The sequence below is a fragment of the Bison bison genome, unplaced genomic scaffold (genome assembly GCF_000754665.1).
Source record: "Bison bison bison isolate TAMUID 2011002044 unplaced genomic scaffold, Bison_UMD1.0 scf7180017864217, whole genome shotgun sequence".
Taxonomy (NCBI): Eukaryota; Metazoa; Chordata; class Mammalia; order Artiodactyla; family Bovidae; genus Bison; species Bison bison.
The window spans coordinates 4,523,826-4,534,168 of NW_011494789.1; positions in this window are offsets into that span (position 1 = coordinate 4,523,826).

The following is a 10,343-nucleotide window of genomic DNA, read 5'->3' on the forward strand; positions in this document are numbered from 1 at the left end:
AATGGTTTGACGATACAGATTCTCATTGGGTGTAAATTCAACACCCTACGACCCAGAAGGTACAGTTTCTAACTGTGAAGCAGCGACCATGCCTGAGCTTGTCACCTGGACCCTGTATGGTTTTTTCACATGATCTAGTAGGAAGAATTCAGACCTAGCTCCTAGATCTCTTGGGAACATCTGCCCAGAATATTCACCTGTAGAAGGAGAACATCCCCCAGCAGTCTTCTTCAAGCTTTTGGGACTGAAGAGCTGTTTATCACAATTTTACAATGCAGCAGATCCACTCAACAGCCTGGTGGAGAGTAGGGGCATTAACCCCATTGTACAGATGGGAAAACAGAGACTCAGCCAAGTTATGAGGTTGACATATGGTCTAACACAGAAAGGCAGTTCTGGGGCTGAAGCTATGCCTTTGGTATTTTTTTTTTTAATTCTTACCAACAGTTAAATTTTATTTTTCTATTTGTTCTCTTGACATATGTTTTTTTCTATAAGAATAGTGAATTATCAGTGCTTATAATACTCTAAAATATCTGAAAGTTCAAGTCATTAATAAATAATTTTTTCCTCAAATTTTCTTGGCTTTTTTTTTTTTTATTTATTGGAGTGCCTTTGGTCTTTTGGCTGAGAGATCTGAGCTCTTCCAACAGCAGCAAAGGAGAAGCAGGTGGGTGGGCTGATAGGGGGAAGGCAGAGGTCTGTCCATGGTTGGAACTGTGGAAGTGTGTTAGTCACTCAGTAGTGTCCAAATCTTTTGCTATTCAATGAACTGTAGCCTTCCAGGCTCCTCTATCCATGGGATTCTCCAGGCAAGAATACTGGAGTGTGTTGCCATGCCCTCTTCCAGGGGATCTTCCCAACCCAGGGATTGAACCTGGGTCTCCCACATTGCAGGCACATTCTTTACCATCTAAGCCACCAGAGAAGCCCCTGGAATTGTAGAAGCAGAACTCTGAGTATCAGAACAAAGAGGGCGTGGGGTGGCCTTGGCTCCCAGCTGACCATCTCAGGCCCTGAGCTGAGAAACAGCCGAGGAGAAGAGCAGAAAGGATGCTCTGCATGGACCAAGAAGAATCTGAAGATCGAGTCCCCATCCTAACCCCTCCTCAAGCCCAAGAAAAGTCTGCCCTGTAGGAAGAAGCAACCAGAATGTAACACAGGGAAGTGTCATCTGGGTTGGACAACCTTCACCAAGCCAGCTGGGCCCGCTCCAGATATGCCAAGCTGCTATGTTGTTTTCTGGGGCCTGTGGGCCACCGGGATGTTCTCTTTCTCCTTTGGGAAAAGGACAAGAGAGTGAGCAGCCCAATAGGCCACCAGGTGAACATCCCAGGTAGATCCACTCCACCTAGAACCCAGTGGGATAATTCACAAAAGAATTTAGCACAGCACTTGACAGGTAGTTAAGTTCCTGGTGACTCTGAGGCTTCATTATTATTGTGGGGTCTGGAGAGGATGCTCTAAGTTCCCCCAGGAAGCTTTTCTCACCCCACCCCCACCTCTCCCACCTCCCACTGGACTCTGATTTAGATGCCTTCCTATCAGGCATTACCATCACATGACATGTGTGCTAAGATGCTTCAGTTGTGTCTGACTCTGCGATCCTGTAGACTGTAGCCCACCAGGCTCCTCTGTCCATGGGATTTTCTAGGCAAGAATGCTGGAGTGGGTTGCCATGCCCTCCTCCAGGGGATTGAATCCATGTCTTCTATGTCTTCTGCATTGGCAGGCAGGTTCTTTACCATGAATGCCACCTGGAAAGCGCACATTAAAAGAGGCCCAATTTACGGAAGTGGTCTGTTTACATGTCTGCCTTTTCTTTGATAGAATGGAAGATCCTCGAGGGCAGAAACTTTGTCCTGTGCTTGTTTGACTTTGTACTGCTGCTGCCCCTCCCCTCCAAGTAGCACTGGATCTGCTTTGATATGGTTTTACTAAATTAACGGACAAATTAATCAGATGCAAAGAAGCTCTGGATGATGCCAAGTTGCCACAGAAAGACGGAGATTGATGGGGGCTTTTGGAAAGACATGAAGTGGAAGACCCAAAAAAAGGCAATGGAAGACATTTTTTCTTCTCCAGAATGAAACTGCTCAGATGAGTGTATAGAAATGATGCTCCAAGATTTGCAAAAATCCAGGGAAATGGAATTTATGCCAGGAAGACTGCAGATTAAGTGATTTCAGGAATGTTCCATCTTACAAGATGAGAGCTGAGACGGGATGCGAATATGACCCTATTGGAGAAAAGCGGCCATCCACCAGCTCTTTGCCAAGGCAGGAAACATGGCCAATCCAGCCACAGATCAAGGAGGCGGCTGCCTTTGCAGCAGTTCCTCAGAGATGAGGCCAAGGGAAATTCCCATTCTGAGGTTGGACAGCAGAAAGAGTCATCCATCTTATTAGGGACTTGGCATCAAGGCAAATGGCAACAGGAGGAGAAAGGGTTTTCAGGCCGTGGTTCTCAAAGGAGGCAGCTTTGTCTCTCCTTGGACAATTTAGAGTCTAGGAATCATCAGTGGCCTCTGAGAGGATGTGGAAGAAGGGTAAAGAAGACTGCAGTAAGAGGGTGAGGAGGCCAAGCAGAGGAAGGGTGTTTGAAGGGTGAAAGGAGAGGCAGCATGAGAGGAGAGAGGGGGCATCCAGGCACAGGTCAGTGTTCTCCCCAGAGGCTTGGTGGGGGACGGGGCTCTCTCTGACCATCAGTTTTCAGAACGGGTTTGCTTTCTCTGTGATCTGGTCCCCACACTACCTCTCTGACTTCTTCCTATGCCTGACTCCTTCCCTGGCTTCTTTCCAGTCACTCTGGCTCCATGCGATTCCTTTAATAGTCTAAGAATACCATCATTAGGACCTTTACACTTGCCATCTCCTCTGCCCGGAGAGCTAATGCCCAAGAGGTCCCTGTGTGGCCAGCTCCATCATTTCCTGCATCTGTGCACAAAGGCCCCTTCCCTGTTTGGTTGTCCTAGACCACCCTATAGTATATTTTAAAAATATATTTATTTATTTTGGGCTATGTCAAGGCTTAGTTGCAGCTTGAGGAATCTTTCATTGCAGCATGCAATCTCTCTAGTTGTGGAGCGAGGGCTCAGTAAGCCCCGTGGCATGTGGGATCTTAGTTCCCCAACCAGGGATCTCCTGCATTGAAAGGCAGATTCTTTACCACTGGACCACCAGGGAAGTCCCACACCCTATATAGTATTGTAATCAGCTCCCCAACACTCGTCATTCTTCTTACCCTTCTTCTCTGTGACACATATCACAACTTGACACAACATGTATTTACTTATTTGTTTTTTACCCGTTTCTTCCCTGGAGAAGAGAATCTTTGAGAGCAGAGGGACTTTTTCCTTTGTTCACGGCTATATCCTTCCACAAATATTTATTAAATAAGTGAAGCAATTAGCACCCTTTTATGAGACCATCTGCTGAGAGTCTGGATCTGAAATCCTGACTTTGCTTTTACTGGATATATATGATCTTGGACAAATCATGACCTGCTCCACGCTTGAAAAGGAGTGTTTTGGCCTAAATAGCCTCTCAAAGTCCCTTTGTTGTTTAGTCAATAAGTCATGTCCAACCCCATAGACAGTAGCCCGCCATGTTCCTCTGTCCATGGGATTTCCCAGGTGAGAACAGTGGAACAGGCTGCCATTTCTTTCTCCAAAGTCCCTATGACTCTACAAACCTAGGGGAACCCGCCCAAGGGGGTGGGATGAGGTAAAGGCCCTGGCAACCCTGATTCCCTCAAGAACATCATTGTCGTTAAAGCCCTGGATGGCACTTCTGTTCCCAAACTAGGGTGGGGCAGGGGCAGCACCAACAGCCCTGGGGCTGGAGGCTGAGAACTGGCCAGAAGGCTGAGGTCAAGGACTGATGACTAAGACCAAGTCTCAGATCCAGGGTGAGGGATGGTTGGGGAAGAGCTGGGGCTGCTGCGTTTTATTTAAATCCCTGATAAGGATCAGGAAGCAGGCAACAACCTGATGACACATTAATTAACTTTGCAGATGATACTGGATCAGGAAGGTGTTACATCCACCCATCTAAGTGAGAGAGACAAAAGGACCAGGGAAGGGGTCAGGAACCAGGGCAGGAAATGGCAACAATGAGCAGCAACTGCGGCCAAGAGGGGACAGGACTTGTGTTCTCTGGGTGGATTGGGGGTGGGGTGGGTGGAGAGGACCCATTTTCAGAATATAGATGTCCAGTGGATGGCTGGGGTTGGGAGTGGCTTTGAGGACTGCACGTTCCTCTGGCTGTGTTTGGATCCATGTACTGATCCCTGGTGGAGCCAGATGCCTCTTTCTCGCATCTGGGTTTGGAGGATGGGGAAAGAGGGCGGGGCAAGGAGCAAGCAAGATAAGTAGCATTTATGTTGCACCCACACTGAGTCAGGCATCGTACACATCACCTCACTTGAACCCCACAACAGTAATGATCAGACAGGAGGAAAGCGATGTCCAGAGAGACCAAGAAACTTGTTGACAGTCACACTGCAAGAAAGTGGCAGAGCTGGGTTCAGATCAAGGATGGATGATGACTCCAAAACAAGTTAAGGGCCCCAAGGGCACAGCTAGAGTAGCTGCTGGGTTATCAAACTGCTTCTCAATTTTCAGGACGGAGACCTGAGTAACAAGTGCCCCTAAGTAAGCTTTCCTTAGCACCCGAGGGTCATACAGGAGCAGGAAATTTTTCTTTCCTGCTCAGAGGGCCCGACCTTCCTAAGCAGTAGAGAAAAGGGAACAAGGAAGAATGGAAGACCTTTGGGTGCCTGGACCACCTGGATGGGCAAAGCACGCAGGAATAAAAGTGCCAGAGCTCTTGCAGCGTGTTGGTGAGAAGAAGCCAACGTTCCTGGAGGCCCAGCTCTGTTCTTGTCACTAATCTCTCTCCCTTTGGTGGAGACAGGGACCTGATGACTTCTGGGTAAGTGGTCAACCCCTGAGGTGGACCAGAACACAGGTCCACAGATAAGGGTAACTTCCCTCATGGAGGGCTGGGCTGTCCCCAGCCTCGGCAGTGTCAGACATTTCTTCTTCTCCAGGGAGCTGAGAAATGGAAGCATTCTTGAGCCTCTCACTAGAAACCCAGTGGGAGACCCCAGAGGGGGCTCAAGTCTGTTGTTGGCTGGAGCAGAAAAGAGCATTGGTTTCTGGTTGGGTGTGATACCACTGTGAACAGTCCAAGGTGAAGATGACGGCAGGCCCTGGGCAGGTCTCATGGGAAACCACTTGGAGGGCTAGTAATCATGCTCCACACAAATAAGAGAACATAATTGGAGTAATGATGGCATTAGAGGGTTGTGGAGTCTTGAAGACCCCTAGGAATGGATGAAGGAGGAGACCATAAGAGCAGGGTAGGGTGCCTGAGATCAAGGAATGACATTCCAAAAGCCCAGAGATTATGTCTGTCCTTTGTCCAGAGACCTTGAGAGCAGAGCAGGATCTCAGTAAGCCACCCCATATTCTGCTGAGTAGCCAGCACCATCTAGAACACTGTATTCTCTAATTCTTGTTTGCCACTTTGTGTCCATGATCTGTTTACATCACCTCCTTAGTAAGATTGCTCAGAAACCTTGCTTCTCACCACCTATATGTTTGTCAGAGAGGAAGACATAGTTTTTTCATGCCCATTACGGGGGCTGAGGAGCACTGTGCCCCTGGTGGCCTTCAGGGGTGGTGGTGGCAGGGAAGACCCTAATTCCAGAGCCCACATGAAGGATGGGGATTGAGGATCCCATGCAGGAAGCTCAGGGCCTGCTCCCTTCCTGCCTGGGCATGACCCATTGGAGACTGTAGTGCAAATTGGGGAGAGCCCCACGGCACTGCCCCCAACCCTGCCCCCACCTCTGTTGTTGCAGGGAATAGTGAAAATGGTCAGCGTGGAAAATATTAGAGATGGCTGGCATGGATGGGAACTTTCCAGCAAAAGGAGCAGTGAAATTTCAAGAGCTAGGATGCTGGGAGAAGCTGATGAGGCCAGACATGTTCCATGCCTTCGTAGATGACAGATGGGGGAGTGATGGTTTGCCCTAAAGACTGTCCCAGGGGCTGCCGGGACCAAAGGGCTCCAAGGGTCACTCAGATCCATCCCCTTTTGGGGAATTCACTCCTCCCCACACAAAGAGCGGGTTTGCTAAAAGGAGCCACTAGGGATAGATTTAGGATTACGACCTATTTTTAAAACCCCAAGGCACCTTTTAGAAAGTCATTTTCTCCTAGTCATTAAGATTTTTGCCAGTATGATTTCTAGTCTTTGGGATACACAGAGGCCTCCTACTTTCCCCAGGTTTACTGTTCCAGGACACAAGGGGAGCCAATGAGGCCAGTAAAAGGCTGTTCACAACCCCTCACCTCCAGCAAGCAAATTCTGGACTAGCAAAAGGGGATCAGGAATGAGTGGCCACATGTTATTGCCTACACTCACCAGAATCCACCTTCCTATTCCTTTTTATATACTTGTGAATAATACATAGACACACACACACTCGTTCACTCACTCACCACCACCACTGAATAAAAATATAAGCTATTCCCTATTCCCTGCCCCCGGTTTTCACAAAGTATCACCTCATTTGTTCCCAATCCCAGTTCACTAAGTACAATTTTGTAGAGTCATCACTTTCAGTATGCCACTCCGAGGGGTGTGTATGTGTGTTGGGGGGCATCCTTTCATTCACCCCCAAACAACTTAGGGGTTTCCACACTCCTGGGCCTCTTCTTGGCAAGGCCTCCATGGATTGTTTCTCATGACAGCCCCATCCAGAACTTTCCTCTCCCCCACCCTCACTTCACCCATAAGTTTCAGGGTTGAATCTCCTCTCTCCACATTTACAAAACTCGGGCAGGTTGGGTTGGTGATGTGATGCTATCTGGGGCAGCCTTATCTACCTACAAAGTGTGAATCAGAGATTACACCACAGAGGGCTGGTGCCAGCCAGGCGGGCTGCCATATTGCCAAGTAGCCCAGTGGTTGAACCAGGTTGGGCTGAGTAACATGCACCAATGGGAAGCGAGTTTATGAATCAAGCTGCGTAGTACACTGTTGACGAAAGTGTCCCTCGGAACGCCGGGTTTGACTGGAGAAGGTGCACGTAGGGCTGTGTGCTAACTCTGAAGAAACCCAGTGACCTCTCTTCCTTTGATTATGTTCACTTGAAAAACACATGGAAATCTGGAAGGATTCATCCAGTTTAGCAAGGAGATGGACTATATTCTCCATCACTAGGACTTCTCGGCCATCTTGGATTCCTTGTGTTAAAAAAGGATACCTCCTTTACAGCTGTACACAAAGTTGCAGCTTGGAAGTTTCCAAGTTTCATGAGGGCCAGAGAAGGGAATTTAAGATGGCAGCCAGTGACCTAGAGCGGTGTGGGTGAGAACATGAGAGACTGCACACTGCATTCTCTGTATTGATCTCTCACATCAAAAACATTCTTTTCTAAGCCACAGCCCACCTCCTCCACCCAGGTCTGCTCTCAACCAGAAATACCACCCGTATTTTTCACTCTGATGGGCCCGCATGGAGGGCAGGGGGCACGATAGAACAGTTTTCAAGCAGGGACATCACAATGACATCCTGTCACTGGATGGCTGGCCCGGTTGGCATCTCAGGTGCTGTTCCCAAGTCACAATGTCATGGTACACTGACACAGCTCTGTATGGTACAACAAGCTCCTACATGTTGCTGAGGCAGGTAAGATACAAAATGCATGGCTAAGAAATGCAAGCGAGTGTTTCAGGGGGCAGGCTGGAGAGGGAGAGACTGATCTGTCCAAAGACTGTTCTAGAACAAGCCTCCCAAGGATAAAGGATTCTATAAACGATGGGAAATAAGGAGCAGGATGGAGATGTGAACACAGGAAGGAAGTGGAGAGTACGTGTCTCTTCAAGAGAAATGGCAAAAGCTCTGGGGCTGGCAAATAAAGTCTGTTAAGGTAAAGCAAGGTTCCAGAGAACAAAGCTCAGAGGGTAGGGAAACCATTACTCCTATGGGAGATAGAGATTGTAAGATGGGAGGGATTACTGTTATAGAAAACATTCCCTGTATTTCTCCAAATTCCAGGGTTCTTTCTCTTCTAAGCATTGGATCCTTGGGTAGTTCATAAAAACTAGGACTCCCTTTTCCAGGTCGCTCCCTGTCCAAGTAGGACTGAGTTGTAGAGCTTTTAAACCTTATTTTTCCCAATTATCTGACCACAAGAAGAGCTCTCCCTCTCTCTAGTGATCTTGCCAACCCTGAAGAACCCCTCTCAAATCTCTATCTGCTTTTCAGTAGCTTTAAAAGCTCCAACTACAGCATGACCGAGTGTGGCTGCAGAGATACTCACCCCCCAACCCTGGGTCCGGCTCTGGTGCTCACTGTAACCACCAGAGAAGTAGATCCTAAACCAGGAGCTCCCCTCCCTTCTACCCTCAAATACCCATTAGAAACCAGAGAGAAAGAGTCCAGCCCAGAGTCCCATGAGCTTATCTAATCTGTTCGTCTAATCTCTCTGGCAGTTTGAGGCTCTCAGAAGGGTGGAGGAGAAACCTTAGAACCACAGTGGAATTCTCTGAGAACCACAGTAAACACGCAACATGGACCTGGAAACACCAGAACCCCACACAAAATTCTGACCACCTTCTAATAATGCCAGACTCCACCTTTCCACGGTAAAGAGTCTCAGAGAAAGAACCACAAAAACCAGGCACAAGCACCACCTATCAAACCAACTACCAGCCAAAAACAAAACAAGACAAAAAAAAAAAACAACAAAAAAAACACAAGCCAAACCAAAAGTTTATGCTATGAAAACAAGAAATAAAATAAGGAGATTTATAGGCCAGCTGATTGTCAGCAAACACAATATATTTACTGTATTAGCATTTGCTCACAGTGCAAATGGTACAACATGACACCATTTCAATATTTCGGTTTTTAAAAATGCTGTTTTCATTAACTATATTATATTGGCATAACAATGTGACAAAGGAGCAAATGAAATGTTGGTGAAGAATTTCACCTTTTCACAATATCAAGCATATTTTTTTAACCTTAGTATAAGGTACTATAAATCCAAGAAATAAAAACATCCACAAAATATATTACATCTGGTTTGTCTTTTTCTAAGTACTCAACTTTATACAAAAGTCTTTCAAAAAATATCATTCCCCATAGGTTTTCCTGTTTAAAACCTGATTTTTTTTTCTCTCAGTTCACATAAGTTAGAGTGCATTTTCTCTTTTTTTTTTTCTCTTAAAACATGCAGACATATAAAAAATCTGGATAGCACAACCTTTTGGCAACAAAGTCATTTTTCTCTTAGTTTAGTTTAAATGTCTGAGAACAGTTTTATTAAAACAAAGGAAAACTCAGAATTATCATGCAGTGACATGCATAGATCAGAAGGAGCAAGGAAAAAATATTAAAGGGTTATCTGATTCCTCCTTCCAGCTTTGAAGTGACCAAAATTTTTGTTTTTTTTTTAAATAATCATCACATTATAAAAAGTATTCAGCAAAATACTGTCTCTGCAAAGAAAGATTTTACCCTTCAGCTGAAAAAATATGGGCCCTTCTGGCAAACTTCATCCACTTCTCTCTTCTTCTACAAAAAATCCAAGTACCTGGAAATCCACAATCCTCTTGCTCTATGATTTTTTCCCCCTTTCACTAGATTCCTTTTAGTATTATTTATCCACCACCAAAAAAACCGGTGCTTTTTTCTTTAAAAAAAAAAAAAAAAAAGTGGGAAACGCATAAAGTGACTTTAAAAACAGACATTCTGTAAACTCCAGACCTGTCTTCCTTCTCTCTGGGCAGCTTACTGACCCCAGGAGAAATAACGCTAACAGGGAACAGTACATTCAGGCAAGACTGCACTGGAAGCTGTGTCTCAGGCCAGCTTCCCTACTACTCCACATCCAAATAGTTCCCCCTGTGCGGAGGAGGCTGGGGAGGAGGGGGTGCCTGAGAAGAGGTGAGGTAGGGCAGGGAGAAGGTGAGACTGGGGTATGGAAGAGATGTGCCTCATTCATCAACATGGATTAATGCAGACATCCCCATAACTTGAGGAAAATTTGGACACTGATGTGTGTCTATGTGTTTCTATGGATGCATATATACATACTCACATACACATACACACATAGGCAGATACAGTCTCATTGGTTCCATTTTTTCATAAAAAATAAATCGTTTAAAGCTGTATATGCCTATAAGTTCTTTTTATTCCGGTGCACTGCACGGGATTGCCAAGTACCTTAGAGATTTAATTTTGCTAGAAATACATACTGTGTGCAGGTTATATATATATGTGTGTGTGTGTATATATATGTGTGTGTGTGAACACACA